Here is a 9436-nt window from a genome sequence, read left to right on the forward strand (position 1 = left end):
ACACCCATTCCCCCTTTCTTTCTTACCAAGGGAAACCCCACATTTGTTCAAATCAGGGGAAGCCCTCCATTTCCCAGGTCCCCTTTCGACCTGGGGAGGCCCTGGGAAGCACCCAAGGAGAGCGGCAGGTATCTGAAAGGCTTATCTGGAAAGCCGATTTTTTTTTTTAGGTACTGCCCCTCCCCCTTGTCACTCCCTGGACCTCCAGGAACGTGGACTTGACCCCACACATGAAGATGGTAGAACAGGAGGAAGAAGGCCAGATCCTGGTGGAGCCACTGCGCCAAACTTGGACTTTCTCCCCCTGGAAAAAAATGTTTATTGAGAAAAATAAATTAAGCAGATCTTCTTTGGATTCTCCATGATGCGCTTGCAAAAGCAAATTCTAGTCCAGGATTGGCAGCCCCAGCAATTTACAGATTCCCCCCTTTTGCTAGTCTCCTCTCCCCTCCTGGAGCACAACATCCCTCCCCAGCCCCTCTCCAGCTGCTGAGACCTAGCTCCTCCAGGAGGCTGTCCCACTGCCAATGCAAGGCCTTGGGCCATGCCCCTCCAACCCTACCAAGAGCTTGGGCCATGATCTGCCTTCCCACCTCCAAGACCTTCCCCTGCTAAGGTCCTATCTCTTCAAGCAGAACCAGAGTATTCAATTCATGGATCCCTGGGCATAAGAGAACAGCCATCCACTTTGGAACGGAGCGGTTTCAACATGGTACATTACAATGGGGAAGGTCAAGAGCACACCAGGTTGAATTGGTTGCCTGAAGATTTCAGAGCCACATAAGAACTTGGGGAGCTGGTTTCGCGGTTTTCCACATTGACTGTCATAGCAGCACCGTACTAGGACAAAACGTGAGATGTGGGCCCTGGTGTGTACTACAGACCCTGGGGGATGGCTGCTCTGTGGAAGCCTTTGGATCCCACAGAGCACAGTACAAAAACACAGTGGCCTGGGGGCGACGTGACGTGTCCAGGCACTCAGCAAGCTGCCGGCAGAGCCCAGAGTGGCAGCTGGCATGACTGGGCTCTAGTCTCTCAAACCAAGCCTCAGAGATTGAACTGGGGCCTCTCCTTCTTTCTTTTTCCACTGCTCCCTCCTCTCCTGGCTCCCACAAATTCCTCTTCATTCATGCACCCAAACAATCTTTCTCAGAGATGGGTCTAATGACCTATCTCTCTCTTTTAAAACACTTCTGCTGACTCCCCTTCATTTGACATTCAAGGCCCTTGCCTGCTGGCTCCGGCCTGACCCTTAGGCTCATCTTCCACAGCACCTGCTCTCCTGCAGACACTTGGCCTCCCCCATGTTCCACCCTCAGCTCCCTGCACTCTCCCCTGTCCCAGAGCACAGGGGTGAGGGTGTGTCCCTTCATAATCCTGAGGCTGCACACCTGCGCTGTCCCCGCCCCTTTCCTCTGCACCCCTGCCCATCTTGCCTCTCCTTCAAGGCCCAGCTCATTTGCTGCTCTGTGGAGACTTCTCTGACTGTTTCCTTCTTAGGCTGAGTGCCTGGGCCACCTGGTGTTGCGATAGTGGGCCCACCACCTGTTCCTGTTCACTTACCTGGTACAACACCAGACCCAGGTTCCTGAAGGGCTGTCATCTTTACGTCCCCAGTGCCTGACTGCTTTTGCACATAACTGGCTTGCAGTCTGTTGAATAACATGAATGAATGAATGAATGAATGAATGAGTGAATGACTTGGTTTCCTGCAAGCAGGGCATGCACTATCTTGATTAAGTAACAACAGTGCCCATTTGTCATGTTTTGTCACCCCCTGCACACCCCTCACCAGCAGCACCTCAATTCCCAGTTCCCTCCTAGAATTTGCCTCTTCCTCCTCCCCATTGTGTGTGGTCTTGGCGGGAGGGGTTGGGGGCAGGGTTCCAAGCTCCTGCCTCCCATCACCAAAGCCAGCTCCTTATGTCTTCTGGTTCACGCCAGGGAGTAACCCGGTGTCCTGACCTCTCTTCTGGGACTTTGCATCTGGGGTGAGTGACAGAGGGTGTCAGCCAGGCTTATTGGTCACCGACTACAGAATCTAAGTTGGTCAGATTGAAGCAGAAAGGGAGATTTACTTGGAAGTAGGTGAGGTGGTCCACAGGCTTGCTAGGAAGGCAGGAACAGACACAGAGACAAGCAGAGAGGCCAAGCCACGCTGACACAGCCAAACTGTCCTCATGAAGCTAACCCAGTGAGAGCACCAAGGCAGTGCACTGAGCATGGGGTGCTGTGGCTTGCCCCGGGCACTGGGCATGGGTGGTGCCATTCTAATCAGTGCGGCCAGGTGAACTTCAGTCTAGCCATGGCTGCCCTCCATTTTCCTGCCCCCAGCACAGATGTGCTTGGCCCCTGTTTCATGGCCTTGCTTGTTCCTAGCTCACTGTACAGGAGAGGGGCTTGGCAGCTGACCAGCCCGGGCACGCGTCTGTGCCCTAGCTGCAAGGGAGCCTGGGACTGCCCGGATCCACCACTCTGGGTCACAGTGGGGGGCTGACTCAGTAGCTTTTACTCAAAACTTTTAAGGTAGGGAATTTCTCCAGCCTAGGGAGGAGGCGGTCATCACGTGACAGACACCAAAAAAGAATGACAAGAGCCACTGGACCCAGAGACAGAGAAGAAGGTTGGAGGTCACTCATCTCAGCCATGGTGGCGTGCAGACCAGATGCTTCCTGCTACCAGGTGGTGGCCATGATTCTTAACTCAGGCCTGGGGGAGAGGCCGGGGCCCTCATCCCTCTCCGAGTCTGCTTCTCGGGGCTCCTGTCACTTCTGTGAGCTCCCGACATCCTGCCAATAAATTCCTTTTTGCTGAAGTTAACCAGTGTTAGTGTCTGCCCGCCGCAGCCAAGCAACGCTAAGTGAAACCACATGTAAACACGGGTCCTCGCTGCTTGTAAAGCACTAAGGCAGCCCTGATAAGGCCGCAGGCCTCCTGACAGCCCTCTCTCCGGCACTCTTCCCAGAAGGAACCACTGGTATGAGCAGGCTGTGCCTGGCCCAGAGCTCACTGGGCACCGGCCCATGCCCTACTGACTACTTCCCGGTTATCATAGTCTGTTTCACCGTGCCCACGCCGTCTCCAGGTGGAAGATGAGCCATCATCACTTCACGGGCTACCAAGAAGGAAGGAATTTGTCGATGAAACTATGACCCGACGTTAAGGTCTACCAGTGGCAAATTGCACCTTGACTGCTGGTTTAGGATGTGAGCAAGGTGTGCGCATTAGACGAGGAGAAGCAGACTCATAGCAGCAACGCTCAGCTCTTCCTGCCCGGGCTCTCGTGCGAGCGCTCAGAGCGTGTTAACTCCATTCATCATTCATTCCACTCCATCATTTCTGGAGGTTGAAATATAGTTATCTGTATTTTACGGAGGAGCAAAATGAGATACGGAAGGGGGAGTTCATTTGCCCAAGGTTACCGGTCTAGCGAGGGGCAGAGCAAAAATTCGGAGAAATTCCGAATGTTGAGATTGTGATCCTAACAAGGAAGGCTATAGCATTCTGCAAGTGAGCACGCCTGTGTGTGCCTGAGTGTGCCCGTATGTACGTATATGTGTGCGCATATGTGAGTGTGTGTGCCTGTGTATAATGTACACGTGTGTGCATTTTTTTAAGGACTATCATACCGTATGTACATTCTGTACCTTGCTTTATTGATCCCACACTCTCGTGGTGACCTTTCTGCACCACTATATGGACATTTTTCTAACTGAAGTAGAGACAAGCCATAAGGCCTTAGCCATCCTCCCAGGGATGGGCATTAAGGTTGTTTCTGGCTCTGTGTACCAAGGCTTTAGTAAAAGTCCTTGAAAAAGCCTCCATGAGCCCATGTATGAATGTTTCTCTTGGGCAGATAGGAGTAGGATTGCTGCCTCATAAGGTATGTGCAGTCTGAAGTGTCACAGGTTAGGAAGGTTGGGTGAGTCCCTGCCTTCACGGGCCCCCAGCCTGTGTCTTGCTCAACACGGGATCTCCCAGAACCAGCATGGTATCTACCACGGGGCATTGCCCAGCAGGTGTGGGGTGAGCTGGACTGAATCAGGGGTGCCTAAGAAGGAGGGGGAAGCACTGACCCAACCAGTCAATAGGATAGGGGTGGTGAGGGGAGGCAGGGGTAATGATGTGCCCGGCCCGAGTCTCCCTTTGCTTCACTGGAACGCTCAGGGGTATTACTTGGATCACTAGGAATCTAGACAAGGAGGGAAGAATTCAGGAAAGGTTTCATAAAGAGGCAGGATTCAAGATCTGCCTGGAAGCACGGGGAAGAGTTTGCGTGGCTCCAGGGAACAGAATTAGATATGGCAGGAGTGAGATTCATAGAGCCGTCACAAGTGGAGAGAGCAAAGGAGGGGCTTAGTTCTGGCTGGTGACAGTTCGGGTGTCTGCGCGAATGTCTGAGGATGTCCACTCTGCTCAGGCGGAGGCAGACGCAGCTTCCCCGCCCTGCCTGCGCAGAGATCCCTCCCCTCGTGAACAAAGCCGGGGTCTCCTGCCCCTCCCCACCCCAGGCTTACAAAGCCCTCGGTGGGCTGAGCGTAGCGCTGTGGGCTTAACCATCCCCCAGAGAAAGAGGGAGTCTCGACAGAGACAAATGAGACGCGACATCCTCCTCGCTCAGCCGCCCGGGAGACCCAGACACCCCCACGCCCGTGACGAGCTCCCCTCCTCTGCTCCCTCATTATCTTTGCCGGGGTGTCCTCAGGCCAAAATAAGGCACCCAACCCCTGCCGGTACCTGGGTATCATTATGACAACTCCCACTTGAAATTATTTGTTTTTCTCTATTGATCTTGGTTCGACACTGGAAAAATGTATTCTTTGTAAGGCATTCCCAAGGGCTTAATTTGTCCATGTTGGAAGCCTTTTTTAATAGGATTCTGCCCCATTGTTTATTCTGCACATTGAGTTCCGAGAGCTGAGAATCAGCTCTTTTAATAGAAACTCATGACTGGGGTCCCTCTGCATCAGAAAGCAGCTACCGGCACTGCAAGGAGGACACAAATGAGGAGGCTGCCGAGGGCCTGTCTGATCAGAAGGCCCCTTGGGAGGCAGGGTTGCCACCCAGTGCCCACCAACCTCCTCCTGTGGGGGAATGCCTGGGGGTGACAGCCACCAGGTTGGTCAGAGAGCCCACAGGCCTGGAGCCTGCACCCGACCCCAAGCACTGGTGAGCCCATCCCCGACTAGACAGGGCTTTCAGAAGCTCTTCCTATCTTAAGTTGTCCCTAGGCTCTGAGGGCAGTGTTTCTCAAAGTGTGACCTACAGTACCCCAGGTCAGAATCCCCCGGGGTGCTGATGTAAATCCAGGTTTTCAGGTGTCCTCCAGACAGACCTGCCTGTCATGCGGCCCACACCTCAGGGGGCCCCTCTGTCATGGAGAGCCTTCCTGTGCCCAGGCCTGGATTCCCAGCGCCACCGAGGTGGGAAATCCCAATACAGGACCAGGCCCTGTGTGAGTTCCAAGCCCCATTTGTTTCTCTTCCTCAGAGACTGTGTACCTTCTCTCTCTTGATCCCAGGGCCTTCGAGAGTTGACCAGATGTCCCAAAGAGCTGCAAGGACTCAGACCAGTGGGGTCATCCCCAGGCCCCACAGTTAGATCCCTGTACCTGGCAGGCAGTCTGGCCAGTGAATTGCTCTCACTGGGCAGCAAAGCATGTCTTTCATTAGATCAAGGAAGATCAGACCAGCAGAATGGTGCTTACACGATTTTGAGTGACTCAAAGTGTTCTGCCTCACCCGCAAAATAAATACATAAATAAATGAAGTCTTGGCCTGGGGCGCCTGTCTGCCTTAAGGCCATCCCTGCCTCCAAACTGACTAAAATAGAAGTATTGAGCATGAAGCCCAGGAATCTGAATTTTTACAAATGTCCCAAGGAACTCTGACATTCCCTGAGGTTTGGGATTTGCTGAAAGGGTGGTGGTAAAAGGAAAAGTGCGTGGTTTTTAGAGTTACTCAGAACTGGGCCCCAGCCCTGGTTTGCAGTTAACCGGCTGGGTGACTGTGAACATTACTTACCCTCTCTGGGTCTCACTTCACACTCATAAACATTTTTGCTCCAGCATGGTTTTTAGAGCTCTTTTAAGAGAAAGGCAGCCTGCAAACCATGAGTATAGAAAGGCCAGGACTACACCTATGGCCTCCCCAGTTCCCAACCCACCCTAGGGCAGGCATCTAGGCCACAAGGCTTGAAATCACTCCGTCAGTTGGTCAGCAAATACGTACTGAAACCCTACAATGTGCCCAACACTGTGCTCCATACTGGTGAGGCGGAAACAGGCGTGGTCCTTTGTCTCTGTGGGGGAAGACTGGTACTGAACAGATGAATGGGAATTCAGTCATCAGTCAGGTGCAGCGGGGACTGGTCCCACCTGGGCAAAGCAGGTGGAGAGAGCTGGGACATCCTCACGCAACTTCACTGCCAATCTAGGCCCGACTGCCTGCCAGCCCCCACCCTGAGTCCTGCCTGTGTACATTCCTTGGGAACCCACAGTGGGTCTGCGTGTGGGTAGACCCAGGCTCTGAAACCGGGTTGCTCTCATGCCCCTAAACTAAGCCTCTGTCTTTGAAACCACTCTAGAGAGTCACGTTTTCCATGTAGAGAGTGATCAAACACACCTGAGAGTTGCCTAAGACAGAATTGACTTGAAGGCTATAAAACTACATGAATGAGAAGTAAAAAGCCGAGAGGGTTGGAGGCCCACAGACCTGGGATCATGTCCTGACAGCTCCCAAGATGACTTCCAGCCCCTTCTGCAAGATGAGGAGCTTGGAACAAGGCAGTGAAGTTCCAAATGCGCTCTTCACGCCTCTAGGCTCCCACAAAAGTGCTCCAGGGCTGCCTGGGGAAGGTACAAGGCCATCCGCCCCTGCTAGGTGCCCCCAGATAAACTCTCCTGGAAACAGATGTCCGAAGACAGTCTCTGTGGTGGTGACGCCACAGAACAGATGATCATGGCGCCTTTTTCTCTTTCAGCATCACCCTTAAGTCAGCCTTCATTTACATAGCACACTGTGTGCCAAGGATTCAGACAGGTCCTGCCCCTGAAGAGCACGTAGCCCAGGGGAGAAGGCAGCCAGAGTCACTGCCCAGGGCAAGCGGGTACCCATGGGGGACAGGGAAGGTCCTTCCCAGCTTGGGCAAGGAGCCCAGGAAGAGGCAGACACTGAGCTGACATTCGAATCCGGGATCCTTGGCCCTCAGCGTCATGTTTTCTTTTCCCTTTCCCTGCATCAAGTAAATTGACACAGCCATCAATGGCCATTTAATGGAGTCAAATCTCCAGGTACAGTCTCGAGGGGAGAGTGGGGCTCCAGGGACAAAGGCCCAGGGGAAGCCGACTCATAAGAACTAGTCGGAAGATCAGGGCAGACTCTCTAGCCGAGCAGGGCTTGAACAGGCTGTACTGACTGTCATGGTCATGTGTCTGCTGCTGACGACGGCCAGTGATCAGGGCATTCTGCTTGTCTGCCATAGCACCAGTCCTCCCACTAATGATCACTCATATTTATTGAGAACCCCATTACCCAGGGGAGTCTGAACTACATGGCAACAATAAGTAGCTCTAAAATCTCAGGGGCTTAACCCAACAAAGATTTGTTTCTTCCTCACACAGCCTTCCTTGCAGATCCTGGCAAGGATCCCCTCAGCCACACAGCTGACAGGTGCTCCGCCATCCAAAGCCACCCCATTGGCTGTATGTGACCTTCCGGGTCACCACGGCAGCAGGAAAGACTGGCAAATGGTGCCCTGGCTTTCACGACCCGGTTCAGAAGTGATCCATGTCACTTCTGGTCAAATTCCTTTGGCCTAGGGCTCCTGGGTGATTCAGTTGGTTAAGTGTCTGCCTTTGGCTCAGGTCATGATCCTGGGGTCCTGGGATTGAGCCCCACATCGGACTCCCTGCTCAGTGGGGACCCTGCTTCTCCTTTACTTGCTCCCCCTGCTTGTGCTCTCTCTCTCTGTCCAATAAGTAACTAACTAACTAAAGTCTGATGGCTTGAACCCGGCACTTGTTCCACTCAACCACAGGCGTGGTGGGTGGGAATGGCTGTCTTCCATGTAGCTGGAAGGGGGAAAAGCATTAGATGGGCAGTAGCACTCTCTACCCCCACCACTGCTTCTCTGCCAGACATTGATTAAAAGCACCTTACCCAGATTATTTCACTGACTCTTCACAACAGCCCCCGTTACTTATAGGGAAACTGAGGCACTGAAAGTATGAACAGAAAGAACCTACCCAAAGCCACCCAGCTAATAAGGAAAGACTAATACTTCAAACCCAGATGTCTGGGACTTAAACTTCTCTCTACCTCCTCCCAGACTCCCAGAGGTCATTGGTGCAAGAAGGCTTCAGAGATGGGTCACTTATGGTCAGGATCCGTTCACCAATTAGCCCAAGAAGGACATCCATGCCTTCTGGCATTAGACAGATGGGAAGAGAGACACCATGCTTCCCAGTGGCCTGGGACCAGCCTCAGCCCATTGGGATGAGAAGTCACCAGACTCAAATGTTTCTCAAAGAGGGAGGGAAAGGGGGAGGTGGCATGGAATTGCAAATCTGCCCTGAGCGGCTTCTGATGCCATGAGTGAGCGAGCGAGCAAACGGGCTTCCTAGGAACCGTGCAGCTCATTCAAGGGCTCTTCAATCACAGATGCCAAGAGCAGAGAGCTATGAACAGATCATGACTGTGGTCCAATCCGTGCACTGAGGTCTGAGATTTCCATTTCAGGGCAGGGGAAATAATAAGTAACCATTGACTCGCATATCCAGGTTCATTGACTTGAAAGGTCATATATTGATGGATAAAAAGCCAAGGTCAATATTTGATTTTGAGGAACAATAAATCTTGATATCCATGGAAAGAGGCCATCCATGCAGGTGTTGTTGGGCAGGACAGGGACGCATTCATGATGGGGTGATCCTGCCTCCTCTGTGATGGGTTCAGGAGGCTTCTGTGCAGAATATTGGAAAGGGGGCCTGGGTGTGGTTAGCAGTGTCAAGGTCGCTCTGGGTGGCTGCCTATTTTGAAGGAAGTCCACAAAGAAAAAGAAGCAGGCACTGTTTTCAGGACTGTCGGAGGGGCCCCACTCTCACAGATGAGAGGAGATACCCGCCCTGCACCTACAGCCTGCTCCCTACTCCCTCACCCTGCCAGCATCTGAGACTTACTTCCACTCTTACCAGGATGGGATGCTGGGGAATGGCCCCTCTCTGCTTTCCACCCCCTTCTCGCTTTTCCTTCAGGGTCCTCTTCTTCATCTCCCTTTGCCGACTCGGGTGCATTCCCACCGAAAGGTCTGCCCGTGCAGAGCTGAGACAGACCCGTCAGTATCTGCCCGTGCAGTCCGCGCTCTGGGCCCCGCCCCCACCTCAGCACCAGCTCACAGCAGGGACACCCAGACTGCCCACTGGCCAGTCCCACACTGT

At 53.2% G+C, this 9436-nt stretch overlaps 1 long non-coding RNA gene across 1 annotated transcript; it reads right to left on the reverse strand.

The window, feature by feature from the left end:
• Window positions 1-217: 217 nt before the first annotated feature.
• Window positions 218-4821, reverse strand: LOC309860420. Its single transcript, XR_014309357.1, has 3 exons — window positions 4738-4821; window positions 1564-1652; window positions 218-304 (listed from the first exon to the last, which is right to left on the reverse strand). It is a non-coding gene; the product is annotated as an uncharacterized lncRNA (long non-coding RNA).
• Between the last annotated feature and the right edge of the window lie 4615 nt (window positions 4822-9436).

Source organism: Mustela nivalis, assembly GCF_964662115.1.
Source record: "Mustela nivalis genome assembly, chromosome: 2".
NCBI classification, from domain to species: domain Eukaryota; kingdom Metazoa; phylum Chordata; class Mammalia; order Carnivora; family Mustelidae; genus Mustela; species Mustela nivalis.